The sequence below is a fragment of the Passer domesticus genome, chromosome 1 (genome assembly GCF_036417665.1).
Source record: "Passer domesticus isolate bPasDom1 chromosome 1, bPasDom1.hap1, whole genome shotgun sequence".
Taxonomy (NCBI): domain Eukaryota; kingdom Metazoa; phylum Chordata; class Aves; order Passeriformes; family Passeridae; genus Passer; species Passer domesticus.
The window spans coordinates 12,156,307-12,168,398 of record NC_087474.1 but is presented as its reverse complement, the minus strand read 5'-3'; the positions used below and the strand labels follow the sequence as shown (position 1 = coordinate 12,168,398).

The following is a 12,092-nucleotide window of genomic DNA, read 5'->3' as shown; positions in this document are numbered from 1 at the left end:
AATTTGAGAACTGCTATCAAACCTCCTCTTTGTCTTTCCCCTCCTGGATTAAGCTTTGCAACCTCAGTTCTTACACAGTGTTATGCTACAAAAGTTCATTTAAATTCATTCTTATTTTGGGTTCTAGGACTTTCTCCATCTGGTTCATGTGTTGTATTGACCTGCACTGGTCACAGGGATCCAGGTAAAGAATTACCAGCTCTGAGTAGAAAGGAAGGAATATTTTGTGTGTTTAACATAAAATGTGCTACTTTTATCTAACACAGCATGATTACTTCTTAGGCAATTGTACAGTGGTATTGCTTCTTTGTGATCCATTCTAATTGCCAGATTATTTTCTGCACTGTGTTTGGTTAGTCATTCTCCTTTTTATATTTGTGCAGGTAATTTTACTTGTATAGGTACATGTGAATTCACTTAATTGCTTAGCTGCATTCAGATTTCTGCTGTGCACCAAGATAATTTAAAATGTACATTCTGCACTCTGATGGGTTTGAAGTATTTTTAGTGTAATTTTAAAATGCAAAATGCATTTTAAATCATCTGCCAGTTCAATGGTGAACATGTCATCCAGATTCTTGCAGAACCTGATGCATCTTGCTCATTTAAAAATGAATCAATAATAACTATTGGTAAATAATTCTGTGAATGGGATTTCCCAAATTACCTACCTCAAATCTGCTTGTCTATGCAAATGTCCTGTGAGATGTCAAAAGCCAAAATCCAGATGCATGACAGTGTTTTGTCCCTTCTGTCCATAAAGCTTGTTATCTACTGTAGAGAGAATAAATTTGCTCTTAAATGATTTATTTATTAGAAATTCATTTGTCTCTTGCATCCTGTTTATATTCATGATTCTCACAAATAGACCTTTTCATTATTTGTTCTGCTATTCTTCTGGTAATTGAAGTTAAGCTCTCTTATCCTTTTTGACATTTTAAAATTGTTTGCCCTTTCTAGACTTCTGGATCTGTGTCCCTCAAGTTGCTAAAGACAATTGCTTATGGCTAATAAAATTTTTCAGTGTTCTCAGAACTGAATTGCAACAGACCAAACCAGCTTGAGAACAACTACATTATCTATGTAGAGTCTACTGTTTATTTTTTTTAAAGCTTGATTTTCACTCTTCTATTAATGATTTTAATCAGGTTGGCTATGAAATTAAAACTGATCTTTTAAGCAAAGGTTAAAGGAAAAAGATAATTGAGCACTTTCAAGATAAAGTGATAATATTGTAGGTATGATAGCCTAAGAGTATAAGCAAGGAACAGCTGTGGAGAAAAAACAATCTCTCCCATTAACCTAATTGATACAGTTGGAAAATGGACAAGCATCTGCCTCTGTAATGGGGTTTGTGTTCCTGAAGACATTTTGTTTTTTCATATTAAACTAGTCAGTTTAATAAAAGGTATAACTGCACTCCTGTAACCCTGTCTGAGTCAACAGTTTAGCCTATTTGCTAGTAATTAACTGTATGTTCTTGTTAACTATTACCTTTGTTTCTGTTAATAAAGTGCTTTAAAAGAGTCTTCTTTTCATGATTTTTTTTTCTCTTTCAAATTCTGTCACAGACATACTCCTGAGATCACAGAAATATTTTTGCTATGAATTTCTGCCGCCCTTTTATATTGGTATTTAGTAATTTGTGCTGCTTCTGTATTTCATTTGATTATGTATCTTTTCATGTGTCTTTCCTGGATATTGGATCATTGAGGAATGCATGATCAGGCTAGGGTGGTGTTCTAGAACACACTGCATGTCCTCTGGACAGAGATAACTGGCATTGTACAGATCCTGCTGTACCTAGTGCAGGATCGTCTCCTCAAGTAAAGCAAAAGGTAAGAAAGCATGAAATGCTTGCAGTTTAAAAAAGCAAATGAGACATGAAGGCTGGTATTTTGTAGTAAAATATAAGAAGCATGCTGATGGTTTCTCTTTTAATGTGTTTAATTTTGGTTCCCTGTAAAGTAATACTAAATACAATATAAAAAAATATTGCTATGTACCTGAAGTTGTCTATAGGTAACTTATTGATTCCGTAGGTTGTTTGTGGTTTTCTTTCCTTTCTCTATGAAACATGAAGAAGGACTAAAACAATTTGCCTAAACACATTAATAACATTAAATACATGTGTGGACTTTGAGACATACCTGCAGATGACACAGATATTTTTTCTATAGAATTATGAAATTTGTGATCATGGGGAGAAAAAAAGCATCTAATAACAATGGATCATTTGATAGCTGTGTGTTGTAAAATCCTCCTCTGTGCAGAGGTTAAAATATGTTTAGTTAAAAGTTCCATAAGCACAGAGTTACTGATGGCATCATAACCAAGTGAAGAGAACAGTGTATAAAGACACAGAATTCTTCTGAGCAGCTGTCAAGCTTCATTGCTGAAATGGCTGTTTTTCAGCTGTGTGTAAGAGATAGAGAGCTGTGTTTTAAAGATAACATTTTATTACATGCTTGCTTTCAATGGGCAAACTGGACATTTAGGTATATTGGGCTAGTTTCAAACCCTCACTTCATTTTTATCAGGGCTAATTGTGATGGTATTCTAAATACTCACACATACTGCAGGAGCCTGCTGGAGCCTCAACTCTCCACAAAGTAGCTTTTATAAAAGATGATACGTATCTGTACACATGAATATGGAATTTTCAATGTGCACGTAAACATAGAATCTATAGAAATTATCTTAAAGGCAATGAAATAGTCCACAAACAGGAATCACAATGCAACATTTGGTTCAATAATTATAATAATTTATGAAATCTTGGAGGCATGTTACCAGTGATCTCTATTCATTGTGCTGGTTCTCTACTGCTACCTCTCCAAACCTGGCCACCTTTCCCTACTTTTATATGTGAATGGAGAAAGAGAAAGAAGATTTTATTTCCATTGGTTTGTGTATCTAGCTCTGTTCTTCCTTTCCCCTTTCTCTTTCCAAATTTAGCCTCAATTTCTTTTCTTGTGCTCAGTCAGCACCAATTTCCTGGTGAAGCACTGGGCATCAAGATTTCACGTTATGCATATTAAGGATTATATAAAATTTAATACATTTAAATGTTTATTGTAACATGCTAAACCAACTTATTCCTTGAGCTGAGGCTCAGGGTAGAACGAGGTGTAACTGCTTGGAAAATATCAACATGCTCACTGGGCTTTACAACATATTTCCTCATGAGATTTGCTCTAAAGAAGCATCGTACTTTACCCATTACTTAAGCTTGTTCATCCTTGACTTCACACTTGATAAACAATGAATAAAATATATATTAACAACAAGAGCACATTTCAATCTACTGCAAACATAGATCACTAAAGAGAAAAAAACCATAAACCAGCCAGCTATCTTTTTCTCCTCCTGCTTCCTCTCCAAACTCAATTAAGACTCAACATGTTTTTCTTCTCCCTAGTTTCCTTTTATCTGTTCTTCTCATGTTTCCATGTCCTTCCCCCCATACTCTTTATCTGATGAGGGATAAAGAATAGTGCTGTGGGATAATGAGGTAATTCCTGGTAGTGTTGGAAGTCCCAGACACCTGGAAGATATAATTTTTTTCTATCCCAGACTGGGTCAGATAAGACCTTGGCTATTTCAGTGGTATATGTTCAGCTTAAATCAATCCTTATGGGACCAAATAAAATTTCAGTGTACTGAAAAATATGCAAATGTCCATGTTTAGATATAGTAGTTTTGGTCTGGAATATTTGATTTACATGAGTGGCTAGGAAATAGCCTGGATGTGTAATGAAGCAAAGTGTTTTACCTTTGTCTTCATCCCATCCAACACTTTACAGATGTCTAACCCCTGGCTCTCTTTCCTTGGCGTGGATCCAGTTCTGATTTGGCACTGACTCACTCTCCATATGCAGTGGATACTCCCAATCCAGTGAATTTTTAAATACAACTACTTTGCATACACTGTGTAAATGAAATATTAACCCCTCTCATCCTTGCAACCCAATGTTCCAACAAAAAACCTGCAAAAAATAACATTGCCAAGACTAATTTTTTCAATAGAGTCTCATCTAAATTAGTTCTCAAAGTACTTTCCATATTTTTAATTTTATGTAGCCATTAGAATTGCATGATTATTTCTTAGAAAATTGGATTAATTTAGATTCAATAAAGCAATTATAACCAGCAAAGGGATTAACAATTAAGAGACCTCCAAAAAGGCTAATTACAGGGCTAGTAATTTAGCTGACTGTGTGATGATTCAACTCAGATTCTAACTTCTTAAGCTTTTGTGTACTGACTCTTCTCCCTGGTGCTTTAATAGCAAGCTTGCATGCAAATACTTGCTTCTCTGTGACTGAGGCCCGTGCTGCTTTGGGCCAAAATTGATTGCTGAAGTTACATGACTGAAGTGCCTCAGGTGAAAACAAAAAAAAATCACTAGAAGTAAAACATCAAGTAGACAGCTATGTAATGTGTGCAGCCTGACAGTCACTAATGCTCACAGGATGGAATAAATCCTGCAAAAAAAGTCAATAGAATTAAGAAATGAAATATCAAAGACATACTGCTGACACCATTTGGGGGTGATCACAATTGCAAACCACCTGCTACATGAGCATATGTGGTCAGATGCTTTTCCTTCCTTAGAGTAACTCCTCCTCAGCCAATATTATGAGCTCACTGAGTCATATTTCATTTAAGAGCATGGATGGCCATGACTGTGTAAAGTCCCATATTCTCTATTGTTCAGATCTCTCTGCTGACATTAACTCTCACTACTCCACTGCAGTTGGTGGAGTCCTAAGGTTTAAGCCAGTTGAGGTCACAAATGTTTATGCAGTCAATCAATAAACATGGAAACAATGATAACACATTTGTATGCTGATTAAACAAGTAGGTTAAATTTGTTTAATACATGCCAAGATAAATACTGCCACTATCATTTCCGTAAAACACTGAGGTTTAGGTTCTGACATGTTGAAATCAAGGAGGTTTTCACTTAACCTCAGGGGGCTTTGGCTCAGAACCACAGTTCAACCGTTGTGAAATACAGTTTATTTCTAGCCTTTTGTAGAATGTATTCCAGAAATATTTTCCTTTATTTAGACCCTAATTATGTTTGTTTTCCCATATTTTCTCTTTGAAGAAAAAAAATCAAACAAGACAAAGCAGGATTACAAGTGTCTCTGAAGGGGATGTCATACAGTCAGTCAGTCATCATTTAGCAGCTCAGCAGTAAAAAACTGACTCATGTCTCCCTTTTGCAGTTTTCATTGTCCTTTCCCCACCCTAAGACCTTGCTATCAGCCCCAGCAAGTAACTAGTATTAAAGACCTCCTCTTGCTTTTCAAAAATGGAAGAAAAAAAATTAGCTTTTTATTTTTTTTGATTGTCCCAGTTTAGTCCCTGGGTCTCAATGGGCTTTTGCAATCTGAAGTTTGACCTTTTCAAATTGGGTTTGAAGAATGAAATAACAGCAGAAAACCCTTTCTTCACATTTTTGTTCATATGCTTTGTGGCTTGCAATCCTACAGTATCCGAGAGTTCAATTAGGCAGTGTGTGATTGGCAGGCTCCTGAGTTAAATAGCTGGGATGGGATCATACACTTAAAATAGCTTTAAAAGAAAACCTGTAGACAGACAATCAGTCAGACAATCTTTTCAGGCGCTTGGAAAGCCCCTACTTTCCTAAGCACTTGTCCTGTAAACGATCTGGAAGTCTTGCACATAAAGTAGTTTAATATAAAAGATTGCTTGGAGGCAGTTAACATGCAAACATACCCCTTGATGTAATATCTGGGGGCATTTTTTGAAGTTGTTTCTTTCAGAAGCATTGTTGCTGCTCATTATGAGTGTGACATCACTTCCCCTGACCTAGTGATATGTGTACTCTCTGTGCTCTGACTTTTAACTTTTTAAGATCAAAGCTTCAGTTCTTCTGAATTCAAGCCCACCTTTCCTTTTGCTCTGTTAATTTCCAATATCTAGAGGAAAAATTTACTAACAAAGCAAGGGAAAAAGAAAGGCAAAAAAATTTCCTGTCTTTCCCTGTTGCTAGATTCTGCAACTTGTTGGCCAAAACTTCCCTACTTTTATGCTGCAATACTGGGTTAGAACCGAGTTCTGAAGCCTGTGTATGCCAGGAAAAATAGGAAAGAATGTCTTGTTTTTCTGTTCTTGAAAGAGTCACTGCATAGTGTACAATTGTTCATGTTCATTCATAAAAATTTGCAAAAATTAAGCTTTTACATGGGGAACTTAAGAGTAAAGAATAACTTCTGATGCCCCTGCCCCCTCTTTTAACAAAAATGGAAAGTATAAACACTATTTCCCCTTTGTATAGCAGGTCACAATTTGGAGCTTTTGACCAGCATGCAGAAAGCCTCAGTTCAGTTCCTGAATTGTGTGGATTTAAATCCGGGTTTCTTCCTTTTGAAGAGTGACCTATTACTGCTCTAAACACTTTCTATCCCTTCCTTTAAAGCTTACAAAAAACTTACAAAATGTGCCCCAGGACCCTTGAGGATGGTTGGGTGCTTTCCCCACCAGTCCAGGTGTCACTTGGGAGGAGCTGAGGAGGATGGCTTGGAACCAGCAACAGCAGGAAGGGAGAAATTGGACCAGAGTGCTCCCAGACCCAGTGAGTGCTCTGTGTACAATGCAGTATTTTATATATGATGTCATGGAGAGCTCCTCATAAGAAGATTTTTTTTACTTCTGATCGGGAGTTTGTGAAATCCCAGAAAAGAGTGGGATTTAGTGGTTGTATCTCCTTGCTCAGAGCATTTCCTACCAGCTAGCTCTGAGCAGGTCCTCTTCAGCATGCTGGTTTTGTGATGATTTCATGCTGTCAAGGAGGAGGCAGAGACCAGAAGATCAGAACACAGATGTATGGGTTTTTCTTTTTTTGTAAATCAGGGGGGAACTCACATATTATACACTGCCAAAAGTTTTGATATCCCCCCTGACAAAAACCCAGCAAGAATATTTAGGCAGAAGAGCAAGAAGTATGGCAACAAATGTGAAACAGATCTCTGTGTGAACATTTACTAAATAAATTAAGACCTTTTATTTCAGATAAGAGACATTGAAATAAAAACAGTAGGAATATGAAAGAAGGGTAGAAAATTACAATCAGAGAAGGAGAGGGAGAATAATTTTATACCTTTTTTTTTTTTTGCAGGACAAGAGCTGAAAATTACCATGTAGCAAAAAGCAGCAAAACAATACCTGGAACTTTTCACTCAAAGTTTTATGGAGACAAAAATATGAGTGGATTTTGAGGTTTTTATGCATATATATGTGTGCACACATGGACATGCACACAAATACAGACACACAAGTATATATATATAGATATATATATATCTATATGTGTATATATATATATATATATACATTCTACTATATATAATTGGCCTGTTCAGTTTTTAGCAGAGGAATTGTCTAAACCTCTGGTTGGAAAATGCTACAGGCACATCACAAAGTATTAGTCCAGTACTGTATCTTTTCTGTACTCTTTCCCTAAGCACTCCATGTGCCCTTTGCAGCCCTCTGTTCTCCCCTACCCACTGTGATGAAAACTGAGTCACGTAACAGCAGGTTCCTGGGGCAGCATGATGGGACACCAGGAAAAGGAGCTAGCACAGACTGCACCTACAAATATTGTGCAGACCTGGCTTTAGAAAAGACTCAGGAAATCCAGGAATACAGCAGGCATTAGGGAAAACTGAGTCTGTAGGAATTGGAGCTGAGCTGAAGAGTTATTGAAGCAATTAATTTGTAATACTTGATGAGAAACTCTGCTCTGAGCGAAACAACCATAGGAAGCTTTTATAGGGCAAAAGACTGGGTTCCTAAACCTCCAGGGAAACTGACAATATGCAACCCATGGCGGATATATAATGTTACTTTTCCCTCTCTTTCTTTTTCCCAGTTGAAGTGTAAGCCTAAATTTCCTAAGCAACACAGAAAAGCAGACCATGCTTGAGACTTTCTCTGAAATTAAAGTTTTTGAAGTTGATACTTTTAGACAAGAGGACCAGGCATGTGGGATGAGTATCTATATATCTTTATATGTCTCAATTTTCAGTTTAATATGATATTATATTAACAACTTTAAGCCTGTGACAACTTTGTCTGTGTAACAGAGTGAGTTAGGAAGATCCCAGACATAACCAAGAAAACCAGAGTTTTATGAAATATAACATGCAAAACTTCCAAGACAACCAGTACACAAGTTTCCCTGCTCTTTCTTATTCAAAGAATCCACTCTTAAGATAAATAGTAATAATTTCCAGTAGACTTGCAGGGAAATAAGGATGTGGTTTCTTCTGTAACCTGAGGCCTAGCATATCATAATGAGAAATTATTCTTATATTGTCAGAGGATTATTTCCATGAGGCTACAGAGCCCTGAGTGAATGTGAAGTTCTCACCTGTCAAAAACAATGCCCTGTAGTTTCAGGGAGATTAAATAAAAACATCTGGGTGGTGAATTTGTAGTTGCCTTTACTTGGATGTTTTTTGGTTGTTATGATTATAAGAGGACATGATACTATTGAAGAATAAAAAAAAAAAACCTCCATGAAGCACATAGAGATTATAAGTATTTTGTTTTCCGTAACTGGCTTTAAAATATGTTAAATAGGATTAAAAAAAAAGTTAAACAGGATTTCTCCCATTCTCTCAATGTGTTCCCTGGTGCATTCTTCACTTAGTGGTATTTTTCATCACATGGTGTTATTCCTTGCAGGGGTCTGTATCTTAAACCACTTGGACAATTAATACAACCCTGCCACGATCAACAGGAGGAATTAACCCCTCAATTTTGTAAGTCTTCTAGAAATAAATATCTGCCATTTATTTTCCATTTTTGATCCACTTGTGTCTGGGTTGCTTTGGAGAAATCAAATAAATGTTGTACTCCTAAACAGCCCCCAAGGCCCTAAAGACAACCTTTAAAAGTAAGGTTTTGTACATCTCAGCCTAAACCAAGCATTTCAAATTTTAAAAATTAATTTCACCCTTAAATGCCTGTTTCCTTCTAGCTTGTTATTAAGAAAACCTTTTGGTGTCCATCCCACACCACCGCATTGCAGATGTCTAACAATAAAAACTGCATCCAGGGTTCATAGACAGTGTCAGGCCACAGGTTCCCACCCTGATGAAAGAAATATATTTTGTTCCATACCAGGGCTCTGATACAACCACTTGATTTGTTTGTTTCAGTTTGTTGTGCACCTTCTGTGTACTGTAATAGCAGAAAGGAAAGCAACTTTTTGTTATCCTGCTTGCTTCTGGAACATTTGGGAAGAAAATAAAAATTACACTCTTCCCTAACAGAAACGATGACACAGGTAATAAGCAAGAAGGGAGGTGGGAGTTGTGCAGGGTATGATCTAAAACAAGGATCAGATTCAAAATTAGCATTTAGAAGTGATGAACAGAACAACTTTTTGGAGACCAGGTGAGGTAGGGTCAATGTAATGCAGGAAGTCACTGAAATTTTCTGATCTGCAAATAAGGACTGTTAAAAAAAAACCTCAGTAAAACAAAACATACTACAAAGGCATCCACTTCAAACTCTCCCTGTGAAGGAGTGAAATAGCTTCCAATGGTTTTGCTTTACTTATCTCACCAGTAAATCTGAGTAATATCCTTTAAAGAATATCATTACAGTTTGTTGTTGCGGGAATAAATCAAGCTTAGGGTTAGAGATTGGAGTCCTGTTGGTATCACAGAATCACGGAATCATAAGGTTGGAAGACACTTTTAAGATCGAGTCCAACCTATACCCTAATACCTCAACTAAACCATGGCACAAACTGCCACATCCAGTCTTTTTTTAAACACATCCAGGGATGGTGACTCCACCACCTTCCTGGGCAGACAGTTCCAGTACTTTATCACTCTTTCTATAAAAAACTTTTTCCTAATATCCAACCTATATTTCCCTTGGCACAGCTTAAGACTCTTTTCTAGCAAATTCCATTTCAAGGAAATTGCAAAGGGTGAAGAGTTCCGTAGCAGATCCTCACACCTGTGACAGTCAATTTATCAGCATTACTGTGATGTCACTTTTCTGCTTAATAATTGACCAGATTTTTATATTTCTCAAGTCCCTACTATGAGGTAAATTTCTAACTGTTTCTTGCTCTAGCATGTGCTGCAGGTTAAATACATTTCAGCTGTATAATCTGCAGGTAGGGCAGGAAGTTCTGTCATGTGCCATATTCTGGACAGGCACTGCATACAATAGGTTCTGAAATTCCTTACTGTGTTTGAAAGGTTGAATGAATTCTGTAAAACATAAGGTCATTTCTGAACTCCCTAGAAACCTGAGCAGGGCTGGAGCAAAAGTCAGCTGTAGAGCAGGTGATCTGAAATGGCAGAGACCTCTGGATGAAAAGGATGCTCAGAGCTGTCAGGGAGGGAGGAAGAAGAAAAGCCTTGACAGGGCAGGTCAGAGGACTGGTTCACTGGGAGAGGAGTGAGATCACTGGATGCCTTGGTGCAAATCTCCCTTTTGTTCACATACAGATACATGTTTATACTCACCTTCCTTTCAGTTATCATCCTTCCATAAGTGAGTGGTTAAAACTCAGGAGCATAACCAGCCCCTGAGAAACATTATTGCTGAAACTCAGTTCACAGTCTATGTGTCTGCCTTTTGCTCATTATTGTCTCATTAGAGCCACCTGAGTCCCCACCAGCCTGAATGGAACAGGAATAGGAGAATGGATTATTTTATGTGGAAAACTGTTGCACAGTAGACTATACAGCTATGCTTTCATACTTTCATACTTTCATACAAGTCTATCCCCAGCTCTCATGATTTCACAAAGGTTCCCCTATGTTCCTCTCACAAATGATGTGAAGCAAAGTTTTGAGAGAAGAAAAGAGCATTTAACTGAAGACTCCTTGCAATGAGGGTTGGCCAGTGTTTTAGTGGAGGTAATTTAATTTCTTCTGGACTGGCTGTGTCCTGACTGAGGCAAGCCCTCCCTTTGTGCTCTCCCATGGCTACTGAGCTCACCAGCACGGCGCTGCTGTGGCTCCAGTGTGGCCATGTGGAGCTGCCCTCTGGATTTAGGGACATTCAACACAGATGAAGAGCTGCTGTGCAGGAATGCTGGGGAAAGAAGTGACTTTTTCTTGTTGCTTTTTTTGAGAGAGGTTGCACTGCCAGGCCCCTTCCATTGTACACACCAAAGCACGTAGCAACTGCTCAGGCTGTTGATCAAATGAAGAAATGCTGTCAGCCCCTTGAAGCTGCAACCATTAAAAGAGACACATGAGGCAGGAGAATGCAAGTCCAGCCATGCACATCTCTGCAAGTCAGAGGGAAGTTTTTCCAACTCCTTAGACTTTTTGAATCAATTTAACTTTTAGACATCAAAAAGTAGACAAAAAATACAGTCAGAATATATGAACAAAGTAATTGAATTATAAGAACGCATCATATTACAGTATTTCAATCACATTCCTGCCACACAGGGAGCCAGTCAGAAAATTTCCTATGTTTTACAACCTATTACATGTAGTTTGCACTTCACACTGTTCTATGAAACAACTGATATCCTGAAAAATGTTCCAAAAATAAGAGCAGGAAGTGAGCTTATGTACTGGGTTTTCGGAGCTCAGCAGTGGGAAGAGGTTTGTTGGTATTGCTGTACCTCAGGTCAAATTTTTAGGAGGAGTAAAATGGTTCCTGGAACTCAATGTGTATTATTTGTCTACAAGTTGTATGTGATTTTTCTCTTACTTACCTCTGCAGTACCATTGCCTCTCTTCTGTCCTACATGTACATATTCCCAGCAGTTTTGTGACCACATTACACAAATGAGATCTTTTTCCATTGTACCTGCTGGTATTTCTCAGCTCCACTGTAGCTTGTTGTCCTCTCATTGGGCTCTTTTACTTCTCTTGTCTGCCACCTCCCAGATCTCAACTGCTGGGATGTGCAGACACTTGGGTTACTACCATTATATGTGTACTATGGAGTGATCTGACATCACACTTTTTCCTCAGCCATCAGCTATATTTTGGGGGACTAGTCTGTATTAAAAATTCTCTACAGTGTTTTTCTGGCTCTTATATGCCAGTACCATCACATAATTC

The 12,092-nt window shown here is 37.7% G+C and overlaps 1 long non-coding RNA gene across 1 annotated transcript; it reads left to right on the top strand.

The window, feature by feature from the left end:
• The first annotated feature begins 1,708 nt into the window (after nucleotides 1-1,708).
• On the top strand, nucleotides 1,709-7,299 carry LOC135287074 (uncharacterized). Its single transcript, XR_010350969.1, has 3 exons — nucleotides 1,709-1,838; nucleotides 3,807-3,898; nucleotides 7,154-7,299. It is a non-coding gene; the product is annotated as an uncharacterized LOC135287074 (long non-coding RNA).
• The last annotated feature ends 4,793 nt before the right edge of the window (nucleotides 7,300-12,092 follow it).